Below are 13,523 nucleotides of genomic sequence, written 5' to 3' on the forward strand. Positions count from 1 at the left end.
GTTTTATTTGTGTTGTTATTATATACATACATACATAAATACATATATATATATATATATATATATATATATATATATATATATATATATATATATATATATATATATATATATATGTATATATATATAGTGTGCATGAGTATAAATATATACATATGTATGTATGTATGTATGTACATGTGAGGTCGTGAAATTGCTAGACACATGGGGCTTTGCATTAACAGGTAATGCGTGACTGAGCGCAAGTAGATTGCCACTGCAGTGCCATATCCATACATATAATTAACGTTACCTATAAAATACAGTAAATCTAACGGCAAAATACTTTGCTAAAATGTTTGTTAATACTTTCATTGTCTCGAATTCTTACAAAAACAATAGTTTTATTGCTCAAAAGAATCATGAACACCGCGCTATTCTGATAATTCTGCAGTAACCTTAGCCTCCACATGAAGAATACTGACTAACTCCCAAAACGAATTGTGTAATTATATGATCAGACAGCTGCTGAATTTTTGTAATCTTCATCGCCATACTTGCTCTCCATTATAGTTGAATTTTTAATTTTGACAAATGACCATTTTCATGACAGATTTCGAATCTGATGTGTGATTACTTCATTCGCTTACTTTGGTATTATTGTAAATCTTTAGAGCTTACCGGGGTTAATATGTTACCAATGTATATTATTTCCGAAATATGCATATTCTGATACTAAACCTCCTGTTTGACGTGGTGTCAGAATCACGTCCCTTAAGAGTAACAAACTCCGAAATATTTCCTGAATGTATCTTTAACGAAAGCATGAATAACGGAAGTTAGTCGAACCAAAGCGTTCTCCTCTCAAAGCCTTGTGGTAAAATGATGTCCGAAGCTTAATGTCGAACCGAAATGAATAAAATAATATCACAAGTTCGATGATTCGAGTATAATTCCCCAGAAGTTTCGAAGCATCTTGTCTCCCTTCTGTCTGGTGAACATCAGTTTAATCCACAAATGATAATTAAAAAAAAAGAATGATAACGGACTTTTCATTGGCAGTAGGGTCTGAATGGTTGGCATTCCCGCACAGTAAAAAGACCATCAGTAACCGCTATCTATTAACGGTCACTGACAATTTATTCGTATCAGTTACAGATGCAAAAGCGAAATAAATCTTCACATCTGCAGTCCAGTGTTATTTCAATTTCATGCTAAACGTAAACACTAATATTATTCAGACATTTGAGAAGTAAATCATGATTATATTACATATAAAAAAGGAAAAAGTCGAAAAGATAATTGAATAGTAGGGAACATTTCGACGACGACGAAAACCATAATAAAAAAATACAAATATTGTCCTGACAGACCAAAAAGAGGAAAAGTATAAGATGAATTGTAGTGAATAAAAGCGATCAGTAGGACGACGGAAACCAACATTTTTCTTCCACTTCAACGTCACTAAAAAAAAAAAAATACTCTTATTTAGAGAAGCAATACAAAACAAGAACAGTAGAAAAAGACCATTGAATACAAGCGACCAGTGCTACGACTAGACGACGTCGATGACAACGCCTGTTACTAAATAAGTGATCTGAATAAATCGAACGAATGTTAATTAATCGGGAAAGTGAGAGACTCGGAAAATTCCCGGTCAATTAACTACGGCCGCTATTTTTCTAGCAATTAAAGCTACACTGATTCGCTCAGAGAGTTTGTACGCGGGCAGCAGCACAGTTTATGGTGATAGAATTGCAAATTCTTAGTTACCAAAGGCGTTTTGGTGTTTCGCGTTTCAAAAAGTTCCTCTCTGTTTACTGCGGAAGATTTGTGCTGTTTGGCGTCTAATGCTAAATTAACGGACTTTCTGTTTTTTCCCTCGTGATTAATTAGGTGTCTGTTTGTCTGCCTTTTACTCTCTCTCTCTCTCTCTCTCTCTCTCTCTCTCTCTCTCTCTCTCTCTCTCTCTCTCTCTCTCTCTCATACAGACGCAAGGAGCTATTATGGGACAGTTTTATATTGAATTTATTCATGAATATCATTCTTATATCTGTTAACATCTTTTCGTGCTTCATTTGTGAATTATCTCTCTCTCTCTCTCTCTCTCTCTCTCTCTCTGGCCTCGTAGCTTAGTAGTAGTGCTTCTAGCTCACATTTGGATGACGTATGTTCAATTCTTGAACCAGATCAGGAGAGGAGAATGAGCACGTTCCCTAAAATCTTGTAGGTTTCTGTTGACCTAAGCAGTGAATTAAATGCCTAGTCGTTGTGAGAGAGAGAGTAAACACACATATTATATATATATATATATATATATATATATATATATATATATATATATATATATATATATATATATATATATATATATATATATATATATATATGTGTGTGTGTGTGTGTGTGCTTTTAGTTTTATATATTTCAGATATGTTATCCCAAGAATTTCATGCCAACTGATGAATTCTATTTCTCCCTGGAATCTTCAATATGTAGTTCGTAAATTGCTTCTGCTCTCTCTCTCTCTCTCTTATTCTTTATGTGTGAACTGCTATCGTCTTTCTTAATTTTACCTTTCTATTTGTATTTTATCCATAAATCTCTCTCTCTCTCTCTCTCTCTCTCTCTCTCTCTCATTTCTATTCTCTCTCCTCTCTCTCTCTACCGTTAGGTCTTGCAAAGAATCGTTATCCTCCACTTGTTGGTGGAAGAAAGAGAAGCAGGTAATATGGCATATATGGGATGTCCAAACGACATATGTTACAAGGGCTGCATAAGCAATGGGAATGCTAGCAACAGAGCACCGGGCATTCTTGACACGGAATGGAATTAGGAATGAAGTATTCGGATATCGGATCGACTTTCTTGCCAGCGAGAGTGCAAATATACTTTAATGATTTGGACCACAGCTGATGGTCTTTATGTCATTGCACGGTTGATTTATGCCTGGTAAAATGGTAGTTAAGGAAGATAGACGTTGAGGGAAATTTTAGATCATGAGCGTTCAAGAAGAGTTTGGAAATTTTAGGTTGTGAATGTTCATGAAAATTGACCATGGTGAAACAGTAGATGCTGAATGGTCGAGAAAAATTTAAATGATAAAGATTCTGGAAAAGGCGGGTGTTTATGAATATTTTAAAAAGTGAATGTTTTAGTAAATGGTACGTGATGATGAAAGTATGAGAATTTTTCTTTTTAATGAACAAAGCGCTTGACTATTATAATATTGATGAACGTTTTCATACACTTTATATCATAATACATAAGCTGACAAATTATAGTCGATAAACTGTTGAGGAATATTTGAGGAAGAGCGCTGAGGAATAGTTGGGAAATGACGAACACTAGGGAAAATTTTAGATAATAATACTCAGAAAAGTTTTAGAACACAAACGAAGCGATTGTCAGAATTTAATGCATTAGGAAAGGTAATTTCTCAAAAATTAAAAGGCAGTACTTTAAAACGTTTTATCATAAGATTTAGATTACGCGATCATATTGTAAATGATAAATAATGAGGGTTAGGTACACAATACAAAAGCCATTAAACTTTAAATGAATTATGAATTATAGTTTTCCTTTCACACCTCTTTTGCTTATTTTGGCGATTGCTATCAGTCACGATGCCTTTGTGATCCCTTCTAATTCGCAGATCGACATTCACGTGTCACTTACGTTGTCATTATATATCAAGAACTGAAGGGGAACGGGATAGTAGAAGCAACCTAATTTTCACTGGGTTGACTCTTTCACAGTGGACAGAATTACAATTCTCTCTCTCTCTCTCTCTCTCTCTCTCTCTCTCTCTCTCTCTCTCTCTCTCTCTCTCTCTTTATGTATAAAAGGATGACCACCGAATATGAAACTTGATGAAATTGCTAAGAGATGAGTGTAAATAAGTGTAAATAACTAATCGAGGGTCTTTAGTGGTAATAAGATTTTTATTACTTGTTCTTGGAAATTGTAAATGTCAATTTGTATGATTTTTTTGTCAAGAAGAACTTCACAATCTGTAATTTCATATTTGAAAGATGTAAATTAACTCGTAAAAATAATATAAATGATGTTGGTATGTAACACTAAACTGCATAACATACACACAAATATAAAAAGATATACGTAAGAGTATATGTACAGATATATGTATATGTGTATTTATGTACCGCCAGTCAGCTGTCACTCGTAATAGAGGGCCACTATAGGAAAACAAGGCGATAATTGTGACAACTTTAATTCGTGGTTAATTAATCAAGGATGAATCCCATGTGAAGAAAATTTCCAACCCATCATCATCCCATTCCCACACAGAAACTCATCAGCAACATATAATCCTCCTTATAAACACTGCATCACTCAAATCTATATTGCACAGATGCTTGTACTTCATTGATTCTGGGACCTCTCCTGCTACATACAGCCAGCACTCTCTAGTTTCCTCTGCACTTCACTTTTCGTTCTCAAGCCTTTCCTCAAATTCCAGTTTATTGCTTTAGGATTTGGTTGCTAACCTATGCCTTTTCCACCCGGCTTTGACCCCACCCACTACACTCGGATGCGCCCACATTGCTTATGCATTTACTAGAATTGGGAACTGGATGGGTTGTCATTAATCGGTCAAGAATACTGCTGATCACACACACATCACTCTCTCTCTCTCTCTCTCTCTCTCTCTCTCTTCTAGCATATATATATATATATATATATTATATATATATATATATATATATATATATATATATATATATATGAGTATATATATATATATACATATATCTATATATATACACACGCACACGCGCCTTTTTGGACCAGAATAAAAAGAATTGGATTAAGCATTCTGGTTCTCAGCAAATTCTATTGGGGATGATATTGCTAGCTCTATGTCCTTCTCTGCCCTGCCTGCAACCCACCACAGTCTGCTAACCAATAGGATCACAACGCATTTTTCCAGAAACCTGGTCATCAGTGTGAATGAGCGTGCAAGTGCACGTGCGTAACTAAATGTTATATTATTTGAAATGTTATGGTATTCCTAAGCTTAAGAAATGGAAGATGAATAACAAAGGATAAGAGAAAATATTAACAAAAAGAAAAGCGATGAATCCACGTCTTCAGGTAGGGAAAGTTACAAAAATTAAGTAAACAACCAGGCCAAAAATCGCTGACTCTGTTACGTGAAATGTGACTTGCTTGAGTGGGGAGACTTTTAATTCAGCGTACCACTGTTCAAAAAAGTTTTAGTTGCAGTGGGATGCCAAGGACAGTTTTTAATACAAATATCCCATAATATTACCAGAATAGTATCCATAACTTAAAACATTCCTTATTTAGTCCTCCAAAGAAGTAGGGGAACAGAAACAGCACACCAGATATGAGAGCAACATTTCAATCAAACTTGGGTAAGGCCAGTGTGATGATTAAGTAGCAAATTTGACATGAAATATTTGCCGTACAAATGATTCTCTGAAGTTATTCAGAATGAATGCCAGTCAAAATAGGAACGGTCATCAGGACATATCTAATTTTGCGTATCTTATGAGTGTAATTCTATATTTTTGTGCAACCATGTTTGTAATGTATGAACGTCGTCTCTGGGCTGATATGAGCAATGTATTTTATTCTACGAGATTCTCTAGATTACCCTGTAATTATCTCGAGGTAACATATTTAGTCGATCATTTATTATTTTGCTGTTGCTTGCGGAGCTAACACGTGCTTAGCTGTCCAATCCCACCGCCTCCCATCCATCGCGCCATATGCCTCCAACTTCGCCATTGACCTACCTCTTCAAGTATGCTCATCGGCCATTGCTAACATGTACTTGCATACATTTTCCAACGAAATCGCTATGTAGCAGTTATCATGATCCTCGATGACCACGCTGGTAACAACCAGAGTTCTTAGGACTTTCATGAGTGCCTGCACACTCCTCGTATTCCATATCTCATGTCGGAAGCCTCTCGCTGGGAAGGCAATGCCTAAATCACGGGTGGTCTTCCTCGGCTGAGGCAAAGAGTGTCATTCTGACAGTGCGAACGCGTTCGGAATCTGCTTTAATATCTAATAGCTTCAAATCATTTTCATGATCCCAGCTTGCCATTTTGTCCCCTCAGTCACAAGGAGCAGGGTCATTATTGCCTTGGTTGTGATGTCCTTTACTATGTAGGTAAGTAGAAGGGGTTGGACTAATTTTACACTGGTTTCAATACCGTTTTCAGAATGAAATCTGATGTATACTAACACACACACACACTATATATATATATATATATATATATATATATATATATATATATATATATATATAGTTATATATATATATATATATATATATATATATATATATACTGTATGTATGTATATATTTTATGACAATATTGCAATTGCAGTGTGCCCAATTTACTACTAATTTATTTTCGTCATTGACTTTACTTGTTATGTTAAACTGAATATTCTTATAGCGCTCCGTTTAACTTTTTGGGTTCTCTTTTCAGTGTTCATGATAATATTTACGTTACCATTGCTGCTGAAACGTCATTTACCTACAATGAATCAAGCATCATTTCTCCATTATTATGATCTGATATCATTGCTCATAACGTCGATAAACAGTTTGTAGTGATGTAATGGCGGACAACTCCATCATAGACTTCTAAAGTTAAAAAAAAAAAGGAGTGTCCTTAAACTTAAGCAACTCCCACTCTTCTACTCTGTCGCGTACTCTATTATTTTCATATATGGCGTATGATTATCAGAGTAGCCTTTCACCATATAAGTAATAGTCTTTATGAAGGTCACTTAAAGGATTTCATTTTTTATATTTTGTCCCGTTTCATTTTATGATGCTGATGTAGTAATAGGTCTGTGATCGCCTGTCTTGCACAAGGTTTAGTAACTTACATAATTATGTGCTGGCATGGTTTATAATTTAGACCCAAGCACAAACAGGATCTGATGATAATTTCCTTTTTTCACTGGCCTATCTCATACTGATTACATTTTAAGTCAGATACATGTAACATCACGTCACTGTAATGTGGTTAATATTTAACGAAATTGCAAGTGTAAAGCAACACTGACTCTAGTGCATTATCCTAATCTTAATCATTAAATTTTCATGTGCGTTCATCGTAAGTAAGGGTATTTCAGCATGCCACTTTTGAGTCTGATTGTGTTTTGCTGTACCCAGTAATTATTTCTCTGCTTCTTTTTTTTTTTTTTTTTTTTTTCTAGTGACATCTCCTTTTCTGGGGAGATGGAACAACCCCAAATCTCAGTTACTTTTAAAATTTTATCAGTTAGGTAAAGCGATATTTAAGAGTCAAAGTTCAGTTGGAGGTAATGCAGTTAAACAATTTATTTTTTATTCATTGTATATTTTCCATCTATTTTTCGATGTCTCCCCACAAAACTCTCAGATTGTTTGTCAAGTAGGAACGTTATCGAAGGAAACTGCAAAATTATTGTTGGGCAGTTTGATTTGTAGCATCTGAAAACCGACAAGTTTGATTGAAAATTTACCATACAGTTTCATTATGTATTACCCATTACGATAAGGGTTTACGCGTTAAATACTTCTAATATAACAGTTTCTTTGTAGCGTATATATATATATATATATATATATATATATATATATATATATATATATATATATATATATATATATTATGTGTGTGTATATGTATGTATGCATATATATGTGTGTGCGTGTGTGTTGTGTCTGTGTCTGTTTGATTGTGATTTTCTGTTTTACAAGATGTAACAGCTCCTCCTGTCGTTCCACAAGGTACATTTCTCCTACCTGCCATCTTTCTCTATCGTTAGTGACCTGTTTAGGTATCTGCTTATCTTCTTGTGCATCCTGATTTGGCCAGCCCTATGAGAGCTGTTAATCAGCTCAGCGGTCTAGTTAAACTATTTTAATAATAATAATAATGTGCGTCCTGATGACTAATTTAAATTTGCTTTCCTCCCCATCCTTGTCACTGAAATTCACTCTGATTCTCAATAAATCTCTTATGAATCTTTTGATGTACACGTGAGTGTTACTCTTGTTTCAAGCAGATGAAACTCAGGGCTCATTAATTCGTTTAAGGAATTTATTCTCTTTCTTTCTCTTTCAAGTAGCCCTCTGGGGGTTCCTTGTAATCTCGTCAGTCAGGATGGGTTTTCTTTACAATTATATCCTAGGTCTCATCCGATGTCCAAGATTTCCTTCTTTTTATCCCATATCCTAGTAATTCTTTTCCAGCAGACAAATATACATTCCCGAAGTTAATCGGATTAGATTTAGGCTGTTAATGGAGACAGCCACCAGCCGTACAACGACCAGGAAGTGTACTAAGGTGTGAAAGAGAGTAGGAGGATTTCATGTGAACCCCCGGGGTTTTGCTCTACTCATAGAGGCGAGGCTGTTTTACAAAGTTCACAAAACAAACCTTGCGAAGTTCCGCAGATCTTGCGAGAATTATCGCTCCCAGATATAAAGAGGGATGCCTTTGTTTTTTCTTTGTCGCAGCAGTATTGAAACTTTTCTGCTTGTCACAAGCATGATAGTATTTTGATTACTGATTTGCCTCTGTTTTCCCGAAAGGCTGATACTTTTTATTCGTCTCTGGAAGCAGTGTCGCTGCCGTGGCCATATTCTCTGAAGTTGCATCCTGACTACACCATCTTCATACATATGATTTTATAAGTGATTATATAATTTATTCTTTGGTTTGGTATACTTTTGCAGTCATTTAAACTTATCTTTTTTCTAAAAGCTAAATCTGTTTTTATTAGTGGAAATGGGAAATACCTATTGAAGTTAGGCTGTTTCACCATTTAAGGGCGATTCGGTTGATTCCTTTTGTCTCTGTTGCTAGTGCTTAATGCCTCTTTATATATTATATATATATATATATATATATATATATATATATATATATATATATATATATATATATATATATATATATACCCATGGGATTTGTTCATTCTACATATAATTAAAATGTCTGCAGTGAATAATACCTGAGGTAGTTACTAATTATGAGCCAAATTGGTTTTTAGTCTTTCATAAAAATAATGTAACATTCTGGTGAGAAAGTGTTAACGATATTTAATGGTTTTATTAATGATTACTGTTATATAGGACAACAATAATTTAGTCGGCATGAAATTTATATATGTATGACGAGCACAATAAAACAAAATGCTCTAAAATGGGTCATTTTGATAATTTGCCAACTGAACTACCAATTGTTCTAAGTTACTTATAGATATCTTGACAATAACATTTTTTAACTTAACTCAAAACATTAGGTTATAATTATATGAACAGCAATTTAAACTCTGGTTTGCTCTAATTCAAGATTCCGTGTTATTTTGATAGCTCTACATAAATTCCAAACCACGATGAAATTTACTTAAGCAGTACCAACGACTTCAAGAAGTGCATGGGAATCCTTTGGATGACATAATGACATAGAAAAAAACGAAAGAAATAATAAAGAAAAGAAAGATGAGTAATAGACGTAACAAATAAACTATGAAGTGAGATTCATGTCAGACTGCTCAATAATAAAAAAATCTGAACGAAGTTTAAACTTTCGATGCGCCGATGATTCAACAGCGGGATTAGGAAGATCATTTCACAATTTGGCCACAACAGGAATACAACTTCAAGAAAATTACGTGATACTAAACTTCACAGAAGAAAAAAAGTCTATTAGAAATAACTGTACATTTTTTTTCTACATGGTGGATTGTATAGTCTACAAAGATCTGAATGCCAAGGATGATCAGGATTACGAAACGTCTTGCCAAGAGGTTAGGATAATGGATAAGAAGTGTAATAGAACTCAAAGATCATAATGCAATAATAATATGATGTAAGGATTCCTGATAGTTCGAATCAGTTTTTCAGGCTAATTGGTCCCATTGATAAGAGGACACAGCATTTTATTGCCTCAAATTGTTTGCTTACAGTTGGGTCCCCCCGTGCTGAGACATTACTTGATTTATGATTCACTTGGAGACTCTAAGAGTTTGTTTCCATCTTGACACAGATTTGGACTTTAGTCATCCATTTTCTTGGAAAGGAAATTGTCTCATATCCAAGAGATGTATGTAAAACGTTAAAGGAACTGTCCTTTTAACAAATGTATGCGTAAATACGATTACTAGAGCCAGTTTATTTTCATAGTATGGTATTACTTATAAGAAGTGAGACAGATAATGAAGACAGGAGTTTCTTTGTAAAGTAGAAAATATACAGAAAATTACTTTTAATTACTGAAAAAGAAAGTTTTTGGGATGAGGCACTATTGATATTCTTATGACTGTTGTCAACCATTCAGGATCTATGCAGAACCAGGACTTAACGTAATTAATAATATATTGTAGGTGACATTTTGCAATAATATAAAAACATATTAACATATAGTTGGTTACTTCACTACAAACATGCTGACCATTTTTATCCTTATCAGAATGCACCTTGAGCTCTAATACTCTTCCAATTTATGTTCAGCTGATTTGGATATCATTTCTGTTGAGAGAAATGTTCATCTGAAAGAACTCTCTCGAGGAAAGTATTCATGTGAGAGAAGTCTTTGTTGAGGAAAGTGTTCATGTGAGAAATTTTTGGTGAGAGAAGTATTCCTGTAAGAGAGGTAATTTTTGGGGGAAGTATTCATGTATAGGAAATTTCTCTATAGGGAAGTATCTACGTGAGAGGAACCTCTACTGAGGGAAGTATGGAAGTGAGATAAATTTGTATTTTTGGAAGTATTCATTCAAAGGTAGCTTAGTTGAGGGTAGTGTTCGTGGTAGCACAATGGATATCTGTTGTAAATATCTTACATAAAATTTATCAGTTCCCACCTTGTTTATTTCTGTTACTACCTGACATGTCGAGCTCAACAGCAGAATATTTTTAAAAATTTTGAAAGTAATTTTGATTATATACTTGCAACAGTATTCTAAAGCAGCATGGAAAAATGTGAAAAGAACAGGGTGCATGCAAAGATTGAAAGAAAAGAAAAACCTTATTCATTACCTGCCTCACCAAAGATTATGTATCATACAAATCCTGAAATTGTTATCTAATTAGACAACTGGCAATGTAGAAAAATGTGTAAAGAGAAAACGGTAAGACAGTAATGGTCGTACACACCAACTTGTTCAACTGACAACAGAGAACATATGTCCTTATCAGTTCTCGAAATGTTTCATAAAACTGAGGAGACAACAACGAAGAGAAAAAGTCACGAAAAACTATATATCAAGAGTGACCTTATACTTCAGCATGCTCCACTGACATTGCAAAAATCACACGCTGATAAAAGTTATGAGTGCGGGATATGTAAGTTACTACTACACGACAAGAAAAAAAAGTGATAATATAAATAAATAATCTCTTTTCCCATAGTATACAATGCAAAGGAAAACGTTTTCAGGAAATAACATTAGTGTGTCAGGCACACCAGGAGAAATGATAGTGTATTTTTAAGATCCAGGTGTATTGGCCTACAGGAACTGAAAGTGAAAAGGACAAAAAGAAAGACAATGAAATTTCATTTTAAATGGGAAATGGATTTGCATTTCTTTTAAACTTTAGCTACCGTTTGTCACTTATGTACACAGTAATTTAGTCTGCTTCACTACAAGCAAGCTTTAAGCATACGGGTACATAGAACTGAAAGTAAAAAAGAAATAAAGGTATTCCTCTTATTACCTGACCTGAGTTGACATATGATGATCTTTTTACCAAAGTTGTCTGTCGTCTATATGTATATATATCTGATGGAATATTTTGATAACAAAGTTAGACCAAATCAAAGTTGGGCTTTTCCTTTATTTATTGTTTACAGTAATTATGTAAAACTGTCCGTACTTTGGAAGGTAAGAAGGCTACTCCAAGTGTTGTTGTATCCCTGTGGTCAAGCGGTAGAAGTTTACATCACATTAAAAGTGCGGTAATAGATTGAAACTTAATAAAGAAACCGTTAGATATGTAAAATAGGGAAATATTGAGGATAGGGATGGTTGTGGGCAGCTCAAAACGTACAATATACAGACCTAAAATGTTATATAGCTTGGGTAACAAGAAGAATTATAAGGATATTTTAAAGAATAGATTTGCTTTGCCAACCCAGCCTCAAGCAGAGTGGGTGTTCACAGTTTCAAGAACAGTTTGTAGCATTTACAAATAAGGCAAACTGATATGGTAAGGGTAAGAAAATAAATGTTAAAGACGATTAATACGCGATGTTACAAAAATGAAACGTGCATCTACTTTATAATTAGACATAGGATATACATTGCATAAACATGTGTTTGTACATATATATATATATATATATATATATATATATATATATATATATATATATATATATATATGTATGTATGTGAATAACATAGGCATATATATATATATAGCATATATATATATATATATATATATATATATATAATGTATGCAATTGTTCTAATGTCCACTGCATATAACGGAAATGAAAATGTATCAAATATGTTCGTGCATACATTTTGTTTGCGCCCTCATGTACTTTTGCTGGCGTGTGCATTTGCCTGCTTATTGGTTAGTAACCCAGTAGCTCTGTTTATTTCATTTTTCACTTGATGTATTCATGTAAACTGTGAATATTTTATGTTGAAATGTTCATAGTCATGCTTATATATATACATATATATATATATATATATATATATATTATGTATACATATGTATGTATGTATGCATGCATGCATGTATTTGTATGTAAGTATTCGCTTGTGTTTGTAGCTATGTACTGCTATGCAGATATATGCATGCATGGGCATAAGTGGTATGTATACGTATATATATAGATACAGTATATATATACATACATATATATATATATATATATATATATATTATATACATAGATGTAGGTATTATATATATATGTATATATATATATACATATATATATAATATGTATATGAATACAAACACATATATAATGCTTATGTGACTGTTTACGTGTGCGCGTTGGTGCAAGCAGAGGTATTCGTTTCCCTAGAATACCGTTGCATTGCTCCTGTTGGCCGGGTGCATGCACATTGCATAACGTTCCAAACTACACTGTTTACTTGCGTCACTTACTGAGATGTTTTGTGGTCACGCTGTCCAATGGCTGCTACCTTCCTGCTTCGGTCCATCTGTGGTTCTTTATCGGGAGAGAATGTCAGAATTTTATACATGTAGTTCCAGAGTACGTTGATGTGATGCACTGAGTTTGCTAAGGGCGACTGTGCTCCCTCAACACAAGCAGAGGGTGAGAGTGTAGAAGTGTCGCACTCAATACGTGCTTCCCCTTGTCCAGTGCGACCCCTCGCACCACCTCTCTCTCTCTCTCTCTCTCTCTCTCTCTCTCTCTCTCTCTCTCCCCATGTGTGTGTGTGTGCTTGTGTGTTTGTTGAACAATCCTCTGTATTCCTCTCTTCATCCGGTAAAATTTAACCTTAGGGAACTCTCTCTCTCTCTCTCTCTCTCTCTCTCTCTC

The 13,523-nt window shown here is 34.2% G+C and overlaps 1 long non-coding RNA gene across 1 annotated transcript in view; it reads right to left on the minus strand.

Moving 5' to 3' along the window:
* LOC136827629 (uncharacterized) overlaps positions 1 to 13,311 on the minus strand; it is a 218,435-nt gene extending 205,124 nt beyond the window's left edge. Inside the window, exon 1 of the long non-coding RNA XR_010849823.1 lies at positions 13,124 to 13,311. This is a non-coding gene — a long non-coding RNA (uncharacterized lncRNA). The remainder of the gene's footprint in view (positions 1 to 13,123) is intronic.
* Between the last annotated feature and the right edge of the window lie 212 nt (positions 13,312 to 13,523).

The sequence above is a fragment of the Macrobrachium rosenbergii genome, chromosome 42, assembly GCF_040412425.1.
Source record: "Macrobrachium rosenbergii isolate ZJJX-2024 chromosome 42, ASM4041242v1, whole genome shotgun sequence".
Lineage (NCBI taxonomy): Eukaryota > Metazoa > Arthropoda > Malacostraca > Decapoda > Palaemonidae > Macrobrachium > Macrobrachium rosenbergii.